Raw genomic sequence first — 15,211 nt, forward strand, 5'->3', positions numbered from 1 at the left:
TTTGTTGAAAGATACTATCCTCTTCCATTTGAACATAGGTTCATTGTTCAGAGCTGTATGAACAGACATTTTGACCCTGACGTGATTTGAACACGCACCCTTCTGATCTGGAGTCAGACGCGCTACCGTTGCGCCACAGAGTCATACTTTGGCTACAATTTATCGGCTAACAAACTAAATACTGGTATTAGTAAATGAATTATATTGATTGAAATAAGTAGAATTGCTCGTCCAGTCATTGCATTGTTATGTAACTCACTGGGCATATTCCAGTTCTTGAATTGAGAAAATCTCCAGCCTTTGTTGAAAGATACTATCCTCTTCCATTTGAACATAGTTCATTGTTCAGAGCTGTATGAACAGACATTTTGACCCTGACGTGATTTGAACACGCACCCTTCTGATCTGGAGTCAGACGCGCTACCGTTGCGCCACAGAGTCATACTTTGGCTACAATTTATCGGCTAACAAACTAAATACTGGTATTAGTAAATGAATTATATTGATTGAAATAAGTAGAATTGCTCGTCCAGTCATTGCATTGTTATGTAACTCCCTGGGCATATTCCAGTTCTTGAATTGAGAAAATCTCCAGCCTTTGTTGAAAGATACTATCCTCTTCCATTTGAACATAGTTCATTGTTCAGAGCTGTATGAACAGACATTTTGACCCTGACGTGATTTGAACACGCACCCTTCTGATCTGGAGTCAGACGCGCTACCGTTGCGCCACAGAGTCATACTTTGGCTACAATTTATCGGCTAACAAACTAAATACTGGTATTAGTAAATGAATTATATTGATTGAAATAAGTAGAATTGCTCGTCCAGTCATTGCATTGTTATGTAACTCCCTGGGCATATTCCAGTTCTTGAATTGAGAAAATCTCCAGCCTTTGTTGAAAGATACTATCCTCTTCCATTTGAACATAGTTCATTGTTCAGAGCTGTATGAACAGACATTTTGACCCTGACGTGATTTGAACACGCACCCTTCTGATCTGGAGTCAGACGCGCTACCGTTGCGCCACAGAGTCATACTTTGGCTACAATTTATCGGCTAACAAACTAAATACTGGTATTAGTAATTTAATTATATTGATTGAAATAAGTAGAATTGCTCGTCCAGTGATTTCATTGTTTTGTAACTCCCTGGGCAAATTCCAGTTCTTGAATTGAGAAAATCTCCAGGCCTTTGTTGAAAGATACTATCCCCTTCCATTTGAACATAGTTCATTTTTCAGTGATTTAGAAACTGACATATTGACCCTGACGTGATTTGAACATGCGCCCTTCTGATCTGGAATCAGACGCGCTAATTCGCTGGGCATCTTCCAGTTCTTGAATTGAGAAAATCTCCTGCCTTTGTTGAAAGATACTATCCTCTTCCATTTGAACATAGTTCATTTTTCAGTGATTCAGAAACTGACATATTGACCCTGACGTGATTTGAACATGCGCCCTTCTGATCTGGAATCAGACGCGCTAATTCGCTGGGCATCTTCCAGTTCTTGAATTGAGAAAATCTCCAGCCTTTGTTGAAAGATACTATCCTCTTCCATTTGAACATAGTTCATTGTTCAGAGCTGTATGAACAGACATTTTGACCCTGACGTGATTTGAACACGCACCCTTCTGATCTGGAGTCAGACGCGCTACCGTTGCGCCACAGAGTCATACTTTGGCTACAATTTATCGGCTAACAAACTAAATACTGGTATTAGTAAATGAATTATATTGATTGAAATAAGTAGAATTGCTCGTCCAGTCATTGCATTGTTATGTAACTCACTGGGCATATTCCAGTTCTTGAATTGAGAAAATCTCCAGCCTTTGTTGAAAGATACTATCCTCTTCCATTTGAACATAGTTCATTGTTCAGAGCTGTATGAACAGACATTTTGACCCTGACGTGATTTGAACACGCACCCTTCTGATCTGGAGTCAGACGCGCTACCGTTGCGCCACAGAGTCATACTTTGGCTACAATTTATCGGCTAACAAACTAAATACTGGTATTAGTAAATGAATTATATTGATTGAAATAAGTAGAATTGCTCGTCCAGTCATTGCATTGTTATGTAACTCACTGGGCATATTCCAGTTCTTGAATTGAGAAAATCTCCAGCCTTTGTTGAAAGATACTATCCTCTTCCATTTGAACATGGTTCATTGTTCAGAGCTGTATGAACAGACATTTTGACCCTGACGTGATTTGAACACGCACCCTTCTGATCTGGAGTCAGACGCGCTACCGTTGCGCCACAGAGTCATACTTTGGCTACAATTTATCGGCTAACAAACTAAATACTGGTATTAGTAAATGAATTATATTGATTGAAATAAGTAGAATTGCTCGTCCAGTCATTTCATTGTTTTGTAACTCCCTGGGCATATTCCAGTTCTTGAATTGAGAAAATCTCCAGCCTTTGTTGAAAGATACTATCCCCTTCCATTTGAACATAGTTCATTTTTCAGTGATTTAGAAACTGACATATTGACCCTGACGTGATTTGAACATGCGCCCTTCTGATCTGGAATCAGACGCGCTAATTCGCTGGGCATCTTCCAGTTCTTGAATTGAGAAAATCTCCAGCCTTTGTTGAAAGATACTATCCTCTTCCATTTGAACATAGTTCATTGTTCAGAGCTGTATGAACAGACATTTTGACCCTGACGTGATTTGAACACGCACCCTTCTGATCTGGAGTCAGACGCGCTACCGTTGCGCCACAGAGTCATACTTTGGCTACAATTTATCGGCTAACAAACTAAATACTGGTATTAGTAAATGAATTATATTGATTGAAATAAGTAGAATTGCTCGTCCAGTCATTTCATTGTTTTGTAACTCCCTGGGCATATTCCAGTTCTTGAATTGAGAAAATCTCCAGCCTTTGTTGAAAGATACTATCCTCTTCCATTTGAACATAGTTCATTTTTCAGTGATTTAGAAACTGACATATTGACCCTGACGTGATTTGAACATGCGCCCTTCTGATCTGGAATCAGACGCGCTAATTCGCTGGGCATCTTCCAGTTCTTGAATTGAGAAAATCTCCAGCCTTTGTTGAAAGATACTATCCTCTTCCATTTGAACATAGTTCATTGTTCAGAGCTGTATGAACAGACATTTTGACCCTGACGTGATTTGAACACGCACCCTTCTGATCTGGAGTCAGACGCGCTACCGTTGCGCCACAGAGTCATACTTTGGCTACAATTTATCGGCTAACAAACTAAATACTGGTATTAGTAAATTAATTATATTGATTGAATAAGTAGAATTGCTCGTCAGTCATTGCATTGTTATGTAACTCACTGGGCATATTCCAGTTCTTGAATTGAGAAAATCTCCAGCCTTTGTTGAAAGATACTATCCTCTTCCATTTGAACATGGTTCATTGTTCAGAGCTGTATGAACAGACATTTTGACCCTGACGTGATTTGAACACGCACCCTTCTGATCTGGAGTCAGACGCGCTACCGTTGCGCCACAGAGTCATACTTTGGCTACAATTTATCGGCTAACAAACTAAATACTGGTATTAGTAAATGAATTATATTGATTGAAATAAGTAGAATTGCTCGTCCAGTCATTTCATTGTTTTGTAACTCCCTGGGCATATTCCAGTTCTTGAATTGAGAAAATCTCCAGCCTTTGTTGAAAGATACTATCCCCTTCCATTTGAACATAGTTCATTTTTCAGTGATTTAGAAACTGACATATTGACCCTGACGTGATTTGAACATGCGCCCTTCTGATCTGGAATCAGACGCGCTAATTCGCTGGGCATCTTCCAGTTCTTGAATTGAGAAAATCTCCAGCCTTTGTTGAAAGATACTATCCTCTTCCATTTGAACATAGTTCATTGTTCAGAGCTGTATGAACAGACATTTTGACCCTGACGTGATTTGAACACGCACCCTTCTGATCTGGAGTCAGACGCGCTACCGTTGCGCCACAGAGTCATACTTTGGCTACAATTTATCGGCTAACAAACTAAATACTGGTATTAGTAAATGAATTATATTGATTGAAATAAGTAGAATTGCTCGTCCAGTCATTTCATTGTTTTGTAACTCCCTGGGCATATTCCAGTTCTTGAATTGAGAAAATCTCCAGCCTTTGTTGAAAGATACTATCCCCTTCCATTTGAACATAGTTCATTTTTCAGTGATTTAGAAACTGACATATTGACCCTGACGTGATTTGAACATGCGCCCTTCTGATCTGGAATCAGACGCGCTAATTCGCTGGGCATCTTCCAGTTCTTGAATTGAGAAAATCTCCAGCCTTTGTTGAAAGATACTATCCTCTTCCATTTGAACATAGTTCATTGTTCAGAGCTGTATGAACAGACATTTTGACCCTGACGTGATTTGAACACGCACCCTTCTGATCTGGAGTCAGACGCGCTACCGTTGCGCCACAGAGTCATACTTTGGCTACAATTTATCGGCTAACAAACTAAATACTGGTATTAGTAAATTAATTATATTGATTGAATAGTAGAATTGCTCGTTCAGTCATTGCATTGTTATGTAACTCACTGGGCATATTCCAGTTCTTGAATTGAGAAAATCTCCAGCCTTTGTTGAAAGATACTATCCTCTTCCATTTGAACATAGTTCATTGTTCAGAGCTGTATGAACAGACATTTTGACCCTGACGTGATTTGAACACGCACCCTTCTGATCTGGAGTCAGACGCGCTACCGTTGCGCCACAGAGTCATACTTTGGCTACAATTTATCGGCTAACAAACTAAATACTGGTATTAGTAAATGAATTATATTGATTGAAATAAGTAGAATTGCTCGTCCAGTCATTGCATTGTTATGTAACTCACTGGGCATATTCCAGTTCTTGAATTGAGAAAATCTCCAGCCTTTGTTGAAAGATACTATCCTCTTCCATTTGAACATGGTTCATTGTTCAGAGCTGTATGAACAGACATTTTGACCCTGACGTGATTTGAACACGCACCCTTCTGATCTGGAGTCAGACGCGCTACCGTTGCGCCACAGAGTCATACTTTGGCTACAATTTATCGGCTAACAAACTAAATACTGGTATTAGTAAATGAATTATATTGATTGAAATAAGTAGAATTGCTCGTCCAGTCATTTCATTGTTTTGTAACTCCCTGGGCATATTCCAGTTCTTGAATTGAGAAAATCTCCAGCCTTTGTTGAAAGATACTATCCCCTTCCATTTGAACATAGTTCATTTTTCAGTGATTTAGAAACTGACATATTGACCCTGACGTGATTTGAACATGCGCCCTTCTGATCTGGAATCAGACGCGCTAATTCGCTGGGCATCTTCCAGTTCTTGAATTGAGAAAATCTCCAGCCTTTGTTGAAAGATACTATCCTCTTCCATTTGAACATAGTTCATTGTTCAGAGCTGTATGAACAGACATTTTGACCCTGACGTGATTTGAACACGCACCCTTCTGATCTGGAGTCAGACGCGCTACCGTTGCGCCACAGAGTCATACTTTGGCTACAATTTATCGGCTAACAAACTAAATACTGGTATTAGTAAATGAATTATATTGATTGAAATAAGTAGAATTGCTCGTCCAGTCATTGCATTGTTATGTAACTCACTGGGCATATTCCAGTTCTTGAATTGAGAAAATCTCCAGCCTTTGTTGAAAGATACTATCCTCTTCCATTTGAACATAGTTCATTGTTCAGAGCTGTATGAACAGACATTTTGACCCTGACGTGATTTGAACACGCACCCTTCTGATCTGGAGTCAGACGCGCTACCGTTGCGCCACAGAGTCATACTTTGGCTACAATTTATCGGCTAACAAACTAAATACTGGTATTAGTAAATGAATTATATTGATTGAAATAAGTAGAATTGCTCGTCCAGTCATTGCATTGTTATGTAACTCCCTGGGCATATTCCAGTTCTTGAATTGAGAAAATCTCCAGCCTTTGTTGAAAGATACTATCCTCTTCCATTTGAACATAGTTCATTGTTCAGAGCTGTATGAACAGACATTTTGACCCTGACGTGATTTGAACACGCACCCTTCTGATCTGGAGTCAGACGCGCTACCGTTGCGCCACAGAGTCATACTTTGGCTACAATTTATCGGCTAACAAACTAAATACTGGTATTAGTAAATGAATTATACTGATTGAAATAAGTAGAATTGCTCGTCCAGTCATTGCATTGTTATGTAACTCACTGGGCATATTCCAGTTCTTGAATTGAGAAAATCTCCAGCCTTTGTTGAAAGATACTATCCTCTTCCATTTGAACATAGTTCATTGTTCAGAGCTGTATGAACAGACATTTTGACCCTGACGTGATTTGAACACGCACCCTTCTGATCTGGAGTCAGACGCGCTACCGTTGCGCCACAGAGTCATACTTTGGCTACAATTTATCGGCTAACAAACTAAATACTGGTATTAGTAAATGAATTATATTGATTGAAATAAGTAGAATTGCTCGTCCAGTCATTGCATTGTTATGTAACTCACTGGGCATATTCCAGTTCTTGAATTGAGAAAATCTCCAGCCTTTGTTGAAAGATACTATCCTCTTCCATTTGAACATAGGTTCATTGTTCAGAGCTGTATGAACAGACATTTTGACCCTGACGTGATTTGAACACGCACCCTTCTGATCTGGAGTCAGACGCGCTACCGTTGCGCCACAGAGTCATACTTTGGCTACAATTTATCGGCTAACAAACTAAATACTGGTATTAGTAAATGAATTATATTGATTGAAATAAGTAGAATTGCTCGTCCAGTCATTTCATTGTTTTGTAACTCCCTGGGCATATTCCAGTTCTTGAATTGAGAAAATCTCCAGCCTTTGTTGAAAGATACTATCCTCTTCCATTTGAACATAGTTCATTTTTCAGTGATTTAGAAACTGACATATTGACCCTGACGTGATTTGAACATGCGCCCTTCTGATCTGGAATCAGACGCGCTAATTCGCTGGGCATCTTCCAGTTCTTGAATTGAGAAAATCTCCAGCCTTTGTTGAAAGATACTATCCTCTTCCATTTGAACATAGTTCATTGTTCAGAGCTGTATGAACAGACATTTTGACCCTGACGTGATTTGAACACGCACCCTTCTGATCTGGAGTCAGACGCGCTACCGTTGCGCCACAGAGTCATACTTTGGCTACAATTTATCGGCTAACAAACTAAATACTGGTATTAGTAAATGAATTATATTGATTGAAATAAGTAGAATTGCTCGTCCAGTCATTGCATTGTTATGTAACTCACTGGGCATATTCCAGTTCTTGAATTGAGAAAATCTCCAGCCTTTGTTGAAAGATACTATCCTCTTCCATTTGAACATGGTTCATTGTTCAGAGCTGTATGAACAGACATTTTGACCCTGACGTGATTTGAACACGCACCCTTCTGATCTGGAGTCAGACGCGCTACCGTTGCGCCACAGAGTCATACTTTGGCTACAATTTATCGGCTAACAAACTAAATACTGGTATTAGTAAATGAATTATATTGATTGAAATAAGTAGAATTGCTCGTCCAGTCATTTCATTGTTATGTAACTCCCTGGGCATATTCCAGTTCTTGAATTGAGAAAATCTCCAGCCTTTGTTGAAAGATACTATCCCCTTCCATTTGAACATAGTTCATTTTTCAGTGATTTAGAAACTGACATATTGACCCTGACGTGATTTGAACATGCGCCCTTCTGATCTGGAATCAGACGCGCTAATTCGCTGGGCATCTTCCAGTTCTTGAATTGAGAAAATCTCCAGCCTTTGTTGAAAGATACTATCCTCTTCCATTTGAACATAGTTCATTGTTCAGAGCTGTATGAACAGACATTTTGACCCTGACGTGATTTGAACACGCACCCTTCTGATCTGGAGTCAGACGCGCTACCGTTGCGCCACAGAGTCATACTTTGGCTACAATTTATCGGCTAACAAACTAAATACTGGTATTAGTAAATGAATTATATTGATTGAAATAAGTAGAATTGCTCGTCCAGTCATTGCATTGTTATGTAACTCACTGGGCATATTCCAGTTCTTGAATTGAGAAAATCTCCAGCCTTTGTTGAAAGATACTATCCTCTTCCATTTGAACATGGTTCATTGTTCAGAGCTGTATGAACAGACATTTTGACCCTGACGTGATTTGAACACGCACCCTTCTGATCTGGAGTCAGACGCGCTACCGTTGCGCCACAGAGTCATACTTTGGCTACAATTTATCGGCTAACAAACTAAATACTGGTATTAGTAAATGAATTATATTGATTGAAATAAGTAGAATTGCTCGTCCAGTCATTTCATTGTTTTGTAACTCCCTGGGCATATTCCAGTTCTTGAATTGAGAAAATCTCCAGCCTTTGTTGAAAGATACTATCCCCTTCCATTTGAACATAGTTCATTTTTCAGTGATTTAGAAACTGACATATTGACCCTGACGTGATTTGAACATGCGCCCTTCTGATCTGGAATCAGACGCGCTAATTCGCTGGGCATCTTCCAGTTCTTGAATTGAGAAAATCTCCAGCCTTTGTTGAAAGATACTATCCTCTTCCATTTGAACATAGTTCATTGTTCAGAGCTGTATGAACAGACATTTTGACCCTGACGTGATTTGAACACGCACCCTTCTGATCTGGAGTCAGACGCGCTACCGTTGCGCCACAGAGTCATACTTTGGCTACAATTTATCGGCTAACAAACTAAATACTGGTATTAGTAAATTAATTATATTGATTGAATAGTAGAATTGCTCGTCAGTCATTGCATTGTTATGTAACTCACTGGGCATATTCCAGTTCTTGAATTGAGAAAATCTCCAGCCTTTGTTGAAAGATACTATCCTCTTCCATTTGAACATGGTTCATTGTTCAGAGCTGTATGAACAGACATTTTGACCCTGACGTGATTTGAACACGCACCCTTCTGATCTGGAGTCAGACGCGCTACCGTTGCGCCACAGAGTCATACTTTGGCTACAATTTATCGGCTAACAAACTAAATACTGGTATTAGTAAATGAATTATATTGATTGAAATAAGTAGAATTGCTCGTCCAGTCATTTCATTGTTATGTAACTCCCTGGGCATATTCCAGTTCTTGAATTGAGAAAATCTCCAGCCTTTGTTGAAAGATACTATCCTCTTCCATTTGAACATAGTTCATTGTTCAGAGCTGTATGAACAGACATTTTGACCCTGACGTGATTTGAACACGCACCCTTCTGATCTGGAGTCAGACGCGCTACCGTTGCGCCACAGAGTCATACTTTGGCTACAATTTATCGGCTAACAAACTAAATACTGGTATTAGTAAATGAATTATATTGATTGAAATAAGTAGAATTGCTCGTCCAGTCATTGCATTGTTATGTAACTCACTGGGCATATTCCAGTTCTTGAATTGAGAAAATCTCCAGCCTTTGTTGAAAGATACTATCCTCTTCCATTTGAACATAGTTCATTGTTCAGAGCTGTATGAACAGACATTTTGACCCTGACGTGATTTGAACACGCACCCTTCTGATCTGGAGTCAGACGCGCTACCGTTGCGCCACAGAGTCATACTTTGGCTACAATTTATCGGCTAACAAACTAAATACTGGTATTAGTAAATGAATTATACTGATTGAAATAAGTAGAATTGCTCGTCCAGTCATTGCATTGTTATGTAACTCACTGGGCATATTCCAGTTCTTGAATTGAGAAAATCTCCAGCCTTTGTTGAAAGATACTATCCTCTTCCATTTGAACATAGTTCATTGTTCAGAGCTGTATGAACAGACATTTTGACCCTGACGTGATTTGAACACGCACCCTTCTGATCTGGAGTCAGACGCGCTACCGTTGCGCCACAGAGTCATACTTTGGCTACAATTTATCGGCTAACAAACTAAATACTGGTATTAGTAAATGAATTATATTGATTGAAATAAGTAGAATTGCTCGTCCAGTCATTTCATTGTTATGTAACTCCCTGGGCATATTCCAGTTCTTGAATTGAGAAAATCTCCAGCCTTTGTTGAAAGATACTATCCTCTTCCATTTGAACATAGTTCATTGTTCAGAGCTGTATGAACAGACATTTTGACCCTGACGTGATTTGAACACGCACCCTTCTGATCTGGAGTCAGACGCGCTACCGTTGCGCCACAGAGTCATACTTTGGCTACAATTTATCGGCTAACAAACTAAATACTGGTATTAGTAAATGAATTATATTGATTGAAATAAGTAGAATTGCTCGTCCAGTCATTGCATTGTTATGTAACTCACTGGGCATATTCCAGTTCTTGAATTGAGAAAATCTCCAGCCTTTGTTGAAAGATACTATCCTCTTCCATTTGAACATGTTCATTGTTCAGAGCTGTATGAACAGACATTTTGACCCTGACGTGATTTGAACACGCACCCTTCTGATCTGGAGTCAGACGCGCTACCGTTGCGCCACAGAGTCATACTTTGGCTACAATTTATCGGCTAACAAACTAAATACTGGTATTAGTAAATGAATTATATTGATTGAAATAAGTAGAATTGCTCGTCCAGTCATTTCATTGTTATGTAACTCCCTGGGCATATTCCAGTTCTTGAATTGAGAAAATCTCCAGCCTTTGTTGAAAGATACTATCCTCTTCCATTTGAACATAGTTCATTTTTCAGTGATTTAGAAACTGACATATTGACCCTGACGTGATTTGAACATGCACCCTTCTGATCTGGAATCAGACGCGCTAATTCGCTGGGCATCTTCCAGTTCTTGAATTGAGAAAATCTCCAGCCTTTGTTGAAAGATACTATCCTCTTCCATTTGAACATAGTTCATTGTTCAGAGCTGTATGAACAGACATTTTGACCCTGACGTGATTTGAACACACACCCTTCTGATCTGGAGTCAGACGCGCTACCGTTGCGCCACAGAGTCATACTTTGGCTACTATTTATCGGCTAACAACTAATACTCGTACTGAGTAAATTAATTATAATGAATTATTCAAGTAGAATTGCTCGTCCAGTCATTTCATTGTTATGTAACTCCCTGGGCATATTCCAGTTCTTGAATTGAGAAAATCTCCAGCCTTTGTTGAAAGATACTATCCTCTTCCATTTGAACATAGTTCATTGTTCAGAGCTGTATGAACTCTGTCTCTTAACTCTTTCACCAAAAAGTGTAACACTTGAGGCTGTAAATTAATCTAATCCAATTCTATTTGTCCATTTATGTTCACATCCAAGTCTAGAGAAAAGTTCCATTTATTTATTTTTAAATGCTCGTATTTATTTATGTCAGTTAAATTCTGTTGGGAACATTTTTTTTAAATAAACCCAGGAAGTCAGGATCAAAATCAAATGAGAGTTTAATTCGATATTCTTGTAAGAAGGAGCAGAGTCATCTTACAAACAAAGATGTTCAAACCCACATGCAGGTTGTAATGCTTTCATGCTTGCTCAGAGGAGTGACTGCCTCCTCCGTGGTATTTATACACAGTTCAAAGCAAGGAACTATTCTGGGTCAGTTCCTCTTTTGTTTATAAAGATGGTAGTTTGCAAGAGAGACAGATGGATCTGGAGTTGTTTATTTAACAGCTGTTCACCTCTGTCCTCTGCTGTGGTTGAGCATTCAGTATTTTTCCATCAAATTGCTTGTCCAGTCTTAGCATTGGCTGCGTTCCAAATCCTCCACTTTTTCTTTTTACTTTTAGTACATACTTCAGCTGCCCTTACAAAGTACAGTATTTATTGTTGATTCCAGTATGCTAACAATTGGTACATACTACTTTGTTCTTACATCGCGCCTTAAATTTTTACTCTCATGATCATATATCTGCTGTGCAAAGGATTGTGGATCAGAATAGCAAGAAAGCATGTTGACTTGTACACTGCAAAATGTGAAGGTAGAAGGACATCCTGGTATTTTTGGCACACTGCATTTGGCATACTATACTACATTTTTCAGTTCTTGGGGTGAGAAAATCTCCAGCCTTTGATTAAAGATGGAACCAGTCTGTTTAATAAAACAAATTACTTCTGCATCCATTTCCTCTCTGTTACCTACACAGATATTCGTCACCCTGAGGAGCACTCCTTCCTTCGACCCGTTGAGGAGAAGAAGAAGAAGAAAGATAAAGACTCGGCTGAGGAGATCTACGACCTAACCGAAGTGCCTCTATCCTCAGGTACACTCATGCATATGTTTTTACACACTAGTATAACCGGTGGCTTAAGACTTGTTGTAGATGCAGAATACTTAAAATTCTTAAAGTAAATTGCCAGCCTGAAAGGTTTTATACACGTTAGTCAGTTTTGCCTCTAATGATATTTGTATTTGGGATGATGAGGACTGAGACCAGTTTTCCTCAAAAGGCTTGATACACACAGAGAGTTTACCTGTAATTCATCCAAAGGTGTACCTGAAGCATGGTGAAGAAATGTAATCATTTAGTCTAAAATACACCTAACAGCAATTTTCATCCGAGTGTTTTCTTATGCAGAAAAGCATATTATTTTATTTTTTAAATGTTGACAAGAATTTGGCGTACATCCAATCAGCCAAGAGACTGAATTCCCGGCAGGCCAGGTGGTCCCTATTCTTCACCAGGTTCAACTTTTCTCTGTCCTACCGGCCTGGTTCCCACAACATTAAACCAGACGCCCTGTTCCCGTCTGTTTGTGGGAGGGGAGGACTCCATCACCGAGCCGTTCTCACCAAGCTCCTGCCGGCCTTCTGCTACCTCTACCAGTGCCCCATCGTACCCATGTCCCACATCTCTCTAGACTTTGTAACCGGCCTGCCTATGGTCCAACGGTCATACCACCTCCTGACTATAGTTGACCGGTTTCAGCAAGATGGTCCACTTCGTGTCGCTGCCACAATGAACCATGTTCAAATGGAAGAGGATAGTATCTTTCAACAAAGGCTGGAGATTTTCTCAATTCAAGAACTGGAATATGCCCAGTGAGTTACATAACAATGCAATGACTGAACGAGCAATTCTACTACAATCAATATAATTAATTTACTAATACCAGTATTTAGTTTGTTAGCCGATAAATTGTAGCCAAAGTATGACCTCTGTGGCGCAACGGTAGCGCGTCTGACTCCAGATCAGAAGGTGCGTGTTCAAATCACGTCAGGGTCAAAATGTCTGTTCCTACAACTCTGAACAATGAACTATGTTCAAATGGAAGAGGATAGTATCTTTCAACAAAGGCTGGAGATTTTCTCAATTCAAGAACTGGAATATGCCCAGTGAGTTACATAACAATGCAATGACTGGACGAGCAATTCTACTTATTTCAATCAGTATAATTCATTTACTAATACCAGTATTTAGTTTGTTAGCCGATAAATTGTAGCCAAAGTATGACTCTGTGGCGCAACGGTAGCGCGTCTGACTCCAGATCAGAAGGGTGCGTGTTCAAATCACGTCAGGGTCAAAATGTCTGTTCATACAGCTCTGAACAATGAACTATGTTCAAATGGAAGAGGATAGTATCTTTCAACAAAGGCTGGAGATTTTCTCAATTCAAGAACTGGAAGATGCCCAGCGAATTAGCGCGTCTGATTCCAGATCAGAAGGGCGCATGTTCAAATCACGTCAGGGTCAATATGTCAGTTTCTAAATCACTGAAAAATGAACTATGTTCAAATGGAAGGGGATAGTATCTTTCAACAAAGGCTGGAGATTTTCTCAATTCAAGAACTGGAATATGCCCAGGGAGTTACAAAACAATGAAATGACTGGACGAGCAATTCTACTTATTTCAATCAATATAATTCATTTACTAATACCAGTATTTAGTTTGTTAGCCGATAAATTGTAGCCAAAGTATGACTCTGTGGCGCAACGGTAGCGCGTCTGACTCCAGATCAGAAGGGTGCGTGTTCAAATCACGTCAGGGTCAAAATGTCTGTTCATACAGCTCTGAACAATGAACCATGTTCAAATGGAAGAGGATAGTATCTTTCAACAAAGGCTGGAGATTTTCTCAATTCAAGAACTGGAATATGCCCAGTGAGTTACATAACAATGCAATGACTGGACGAGCAATTCTACTTATTTCAATCAGTATAATTCATTTACTAATACCAGTATTTAGTTTGTTAGCCGAAAAATTGTAGCCAAAGTATGACTCTGTGGCGCAACGGTAGCGCGTCTGACTCCAGATCAGAAGGGTGCGTGTTCAAATCACGTCAGGGTCAAAATGTCTGTTCATACAGCTCTGAACAATGAACCATGTTCAAATGGAAGAGGATAGTATCTTTCAACAAAGGCTGGAGATTTTCTCAATTCAAGAACTGGAATATGCCCTGGGAGTTATGAAATGACTGGATGAGCAATTCTACTTATTTCAATCAATATAATTCATTTACTAATACCAGTATTTAGTTTGTTAGCCGATAAATTGTAGCCAAAGTATGACTCTGTGGCGCAACGGTAGCGCGTCTGACTCCAGATCAGAAGGGTGCGTGTTCAAATCACGTCAGGGTCAAAATGTCTGTTCATACAGCTCTGAACAATGAACTATGTTCAAATGGAAGAGGATAGTATCTTTCAACAAAGGCTGGAGATTTTCTCAATTCAAGAACTGGAATATGCCCAGTGAGTTACATAACAATGAAATGACTGGACGAGCAATTCTACTTATTTCAATCAGTATAATTCATTTACTAATACCAGTATTTAGTTTGTTAGCCGATAAATTGTAGCCAAAGTATGACTCTGTGGCGCAACGGTAGCGCGTCTGACTCCAGATCAGAAGGGTGCGTGTTCAAATCACGTCAGGGTCAAAATGTCTGTTCATACAGCTCTGAACAATGAACTATGTTCAAATGGAAGAGGATAGTATCTTTCAACAAAGGCTGGAGATTTTCTCAATTCAAGAACTGGAATATGCCCTGGGAGTTACATAACAATGCAATGACTGGACGAGCAATTCTACTTATTTCAATCAATATAATTCATTTACTAATACCAGTATTTAGTTTGTTAGCCGATAAATTGTAGCCAAAGTATGACTCTGTGGCGCAACGGTAGCGCGTCTGACTCCAGATCAGAAGGGTGCGTGTTCAAATCACGTCAGGGTCAAAATGTCTGTTCATACAGCTCTGAACAATGAACTATGTTCAAATGGAAGAGGATAGTATCTTTCAACAAAGGCTGGAGATTTTCTCAATTCAAGAACTG

The 15,211-nt window shown here is 39.4% G+C and overlaps 38 non-coding genes across 38 annotated transcripts; 7 read left to right on the forward strand and 31 right to left on the reverse strand.

The window, feature by feature from the left end:
• Positions 1 to 71: 71 nt before the first annotated feature.
• Positions 72 to 143, reverse strand: trnaw-cca (transfer RNA tryptophan (anticodon CCA)). The gene has a single exon. It is a non-coding gene; the product is annotated as a tRNA-Trp (tRNA).
• A 226-nt stretch (positions 144 to 369) lies between these two features.
• trnaw-cca (transfer RNA tryptophan (anticodon CCA)) lies at positions 370 to 441 on the reverse strand. The gene has a single exon. It is a non-coding gene; the product is annotated as a tRNA-Trp (tRNA).
• Positions 442 to 667: 226 nt separating this feature from the next.
• Positions 668 to 739, reverse strand: trnaw-cca (transfer RNA tryptophan (anticodon CCA)). Its single transcript has one exon. It is a non-coding gene; the product is annotated as a tRNA-Trp (tRNA).
• Positions 740 to 965: 226 nt separating this feature from the next.
• On the reverse strand, positions 966 to 1,037 carry trnaw-cca (transfer RNA tryptophan (anticodon CCA)). The gene has a single exon. It is a non-coding gene; the product is annotated as a tRNA-Trp (tRNA).
• A 567-nt stretch (positions 1,038 to 1,604) lies between these two features.
• Positions 1,605 to 1,676, reverse strand: trnaw-cca (transfer RNA tryptophan (anticodon CCA)). The gene has a single exon. It is a non-coding gene; the product is annotated as a tRNA-Trp (tRNA).
• A 226-nt stretch (positions 1,677 to 1,902) lies between these two features.
• Positions 1,903 to 1,974, reverse strand: trnaw-cca (transfer RNA tryptophan (anticodon CCA)). Its single transcript has one exon. It is a non-coding gene; the product is annotated as a tRNA-Trp (tRNA).
• A 226-nt stretch (positions 1,975 to 2,200) lies between these two features.
• Positions 2,201 to 2,272, reverse strand: trnaw-cca (transfer RNA tryptophan (anticodon CCA)). Its single transcript has one exon. It is a non-coding gene; the product is annotated as a tRNA-Trp (tRNA).
• Positions 2,273 to 2,668: 396 nt separating this feature from the next.
• trnaw-cca (transfer RNA tryptophan (anticodon CCA)) lies at positions 2,669 to 2,740 on the reverse strand. The gene has a single exon. It is a non-coding gene; the product is annotated as a tRNA-Trp (tRNA).
• A 396-nt stretch (positions 2,741 to 3,136) lies between these two features.
• Positions 3,137 to 3,208, reverse strand: trnaw-cca (transfer RNA tryptophan (anticodon CCA)). Its single transcript has one exon. It is a non-coding gene; the product is annotated as a tRNA-Trp (tRNA).
• Positions 3,209 to 3,432: 224 nt separating this feature from the next.
• trnaw-cca (transfer RNA tryptophan (anticodon CCA)) lies at positions 3,433 to 3,504 on the reverse strand. The gene has a single exon. It is a non-coding gene; the product is annotated as a tRNA-Trp (tRNA).
• Positions 3,505 to 3,900: 396 nt separating this feature from the next.
• Positions 3,901 to 3,972, reverse strand: trnaw-cca (transfer RNA tryptophan (anticodon CCA)). Its single transcript has one exon. It is a non-coding gene; the product is annotated as a tRNA-Trp (tRNA).
• Positions 3,973 to 4,368: 396 nt separating this feature from the next.
• trnaw-cca (transfer RNA tryptophan (anticodon CCA)) lies at positions 4,369 to 4,440 on the reverse strand. Its single transcript has one exon. It is a non-coding gene; the product is annotated as a tRNA-Trp (tRNA).
• A 224-nt stretch (positions 4,441 to 4,664) lies between these two features.
• On the reverse strand, positions 4,665 to 4,736 carry trnaw-cca (transfer RNA tryptophan (anticodon CCA)). Its single transcript has one exon. It is a non-coding gene; the product is annotated as a tRNA-Trp (tRNA).
• A 226-nt stretch (positions 4,737 to 4,962) lies between these two features.
• Positions 4,963 to 5,034, reverse strand: trnaw-cca (transfer RNA tryptophan (anticodon CCA)). The gene has a single exon. It is a non-coding gene; the product is annotated as a tRNA-Trp (tRNA).
• Positions 5,035 to 5,430: 396 nt separating this feature from the next.
• On the reverse strand, positions 5,431 to 5,502 carry trnaw-cca (transfer RNA tryptophan (anticodon CCA)). The gene has a single exon. It is a non-coding gene; the product is annotated as a tRNA-Trp (tRNA).
• A 226-nt stretch (positions 5,503 to 5,728) lies between these two features.
• trnaw-cca (transfer RNA tryptophan (anticodon CCA)) lies at positions 5,729 to 5,800 on the reverse strand. The gene has a single exon. It is a non-coding gene; the product is annotated as a tRNA-Trp (tRNA).
• Positions 5,801 to 6,026: 226 nt separating this feature from the next.
• Positions 6,027 to 6,098, reverse strand: trnaw-cca (transfer RNA tryptophan (anticodon CCA)). Its single transcript has one exon. It is a non-coding gene; the product is annotated as a tRNA-Trp (tRNA).
• A 226-nt stretch (positions 6,099 to 6,324) lies between these two features.
• On the reverse strand, positions 6,325 to 6,396 carry trnaw-cca (transfer RNA tryptophan (anticodon CCA)). Its single transcript has one exon. It is a non-coding gene; the product is annotated as a tRNA-Trp (tRNA).
• Positions 6,397 to 6,623: 227 nt separating this feature from the next.
• Positions 6,624 to 6,695, reverse strand: trnaw-cca (transfer RNA tryptophan (anticodon CCA)). Its single transcript has one exon. It is a non-coding gene; the product is annotated as a tRNA-Trp (tRNA).
• Positions 6,696 to 7,091: 396 nt separating this feature from the next.
• Positions 7,092 to 7,163, reverse strand: trnaw-cca (transfer RNA tryptophan (anticodon CCA)). The gene has a single exon. It is a non-coding gene; the product is annotated as a tRNA-Trp (tRNA).
• Positions 7,164 to 7,389: 226 nt separating this feature from the next.
• On the reverse strand, positions 7,390 to 7,461 carry trnaw-cca (transfer RNA tryptophan (anticodon CCA)). Its single transcript has one exon. It is a non-coding gene; the product is annotated as a tRNA-Trp (tRNA).
• Positions 7,462 to 7,857: 396 nt separating this feature from the next.
• trnaw-cca (transfer RNA tryptophan (anticodon CCA)) lies at positions 7,858 to 7,929 on the reverse strand. Its single transcript has one exon. It is a non-coding gene; the product is annotated as a tRNA-Trp (tRNA).
• A 226-nt stretch (positions 7,930 to 8,155) lies between these two features.
• On the reverse strand, positions 8,156 to 8,227 carry trnaw-cca (transfer RNA tryptophan (anticodon CCA)). Its single transcript has one exon. It is a non-coding gene; the product is annotated as a tRNA-Trp (tRNA).
• Positions 8,228 to 8,623: 396 nt separating this feature from the next.
• On the reverse strand, positions 8,624 to 8,695 carry trnaw-cca (transfer RNA tryptophan (anticodon CCA)). The gene has a single exon. It is a non-coding gene; the product is annotated as a tRNA-Trp (tRNA).
• Positions 8,696 to 8,918: 223 nt separating this feature from the next.
• On the reverse strand, positions 8,919 to 8,990 carry trnaw-cca (transfer RNA tryptophan (anticodon CCA)). The gene has a single exon. It is a non-coding gene; the product is annotated as a tRNA-Trp (tRNA).
• Positions 8,991 to 9,216: 226 nt separating this feature from the next.
• Positions 9,217 to 9,288, reverse strand: trnaw-cca (transfer RNA tryptophan (anticodon CCA)). Its single transcript has one exon. It is a non-coding gene; the product is annotated as a tRNA-Trp (tRNA).
• A 226-nt stretch (positions 9,289 to 9,514) lies between these two features.
• trnaw-cca (transfer RNA tryptophan (anticodon CCA)) lies at positions 9,515 to 9,586 on the reverse strand. The gene has a single exon. It is a non-coding gene; the product is annotated as a tRNA-Trp (tRNA).
• Positions 9,587 to 9,812: 226 nt separating this feature from the next.
• On the reverse strand, positions 9,813 to 9,884 carry trnaw-cca (transfer RNA tryptophan (anticodon CCA)). The gene has a single exon. It is a non-coding gene; the product is annotated as a tRNA-Trp (tRNA).
• Positions 9,885 to 10,110: 226 nt separating this feature from the next.
• On the reverse strand, positions 10,111 to 10,182 carry trnaw-cca (transfer RNA tryptophan (anticodon CCA)). The gene has a single exon. It is a non-coding gene; the product is annotated as a tRNA-Trp (tRNA).
• Positions 10,183 to 10,407: 225 nt separating this feature from the next.
• Positions 10,408 to 10,479, reverse strand: trnaw-cca (transfer RNA tryptophan (anticodon CCA)). The gene has a single exon. It is a non-coding gene; the product is annotated as a tRNA-Trp (tRNA).
• Positions 10,480 to 10,875: 396 nt separating this feature from the next.
• Positions 10,876 to 10,947, reverse strand: trnaw-cca (transfer RNA tryptophan (anticodon CCA)). The gene has a single exon. It is a non-coding gene; the product is annotated as a tRNA-Trp (tRNA).
• Positions 10,948 to 13,090: 2,143 nt separating this feature from the next.
• Positions 13,091 to 13,162, forward strand: trnaw-cca (transfer RNA tryptophan (anticodon CCA)). The gene has a single exon. It is a non-coding gene; the product is annotated as a tRNA-Trp (tRNA).
• A 226-nt stretch (positions 13,163 to 13,388) lies between these two features.
• trnaw-cca (transfer RNA tryptophan (anticodon CCA)) lies at positions 13,389 to 13,460 on the forward strand. Its single transcript has one exon. It is a non-coding gene; the product is annotated as a tRNA-Trp (tRNA).
• Positions 13,461 to 13,856: 396 nt separating this feature from the next.
• Positions 13,857 to 13,928, forward strand: trnaw-cca (transfer RNA tryptophan (anticodon CCA)). Its single transcript has one exon. It is a non-coding gene; the product is annotated as a tRNA-Trp (tRNA).
• A 226-nt stretch (positions 13,929 to 14,154) lies between these two features.
• Positions 14,155 to 14,226, forward strand: trnaw-cca (transfer RNA tryptophan (anticodon CCA)). Its single transcript has one exon. It is a non-coding gene; the product is annotated as a tRNA-Trp (tRNA).
• Positions 14,227 to 14,444: 218 nt separating this feature from the next.
• Positions 14,445 to 14,516, forward strand: trnaw-cca (transfer RNA tryptophan (anticodon CCA)). Its single transcript has one exon. It is a non-coding gene; the product is annotated as a tRNA-Trp (tRNA).
• A 226-nt stretch (positions 14,517 to 14,742) lies between these two features.
• Positions 14,743 to 14,814, forward strand: trnaw-cca (transfer RNA tryptophan (anticodon CCA)). The gene has a single exon. It is a non-coding gene; the product is annotated as a tRNA-Trp (tRNA).
• Positions 14,815 to 15,040: 226 nt separating this feature from the next.
• On the forward strand, positions 15,041 to 15,112 carry trnaw-cca (transfer RNA tryptophan (anticodon CCA)). The gene has a single exon. It is a non-coding gene; the product is annotated as a tRNA-Trp (tRNA).
• Positions 15,113 to 15,211: the final 99 nt, after the last annotated feature.

The sequence above is a fragment of the Cottoperca gobio genome, chromosome 10, assembly GCF_900634415.1.
Source record: "Cottoperca gobio chromosome 10, fCotGob3.1, whole genome shotgun sequence".
NCBI lineage: Eukaryota > Metazoa > Chordata > Actinopteri > Perciformes > Bovichtidae > Cottoperca > Cottoperca gobio.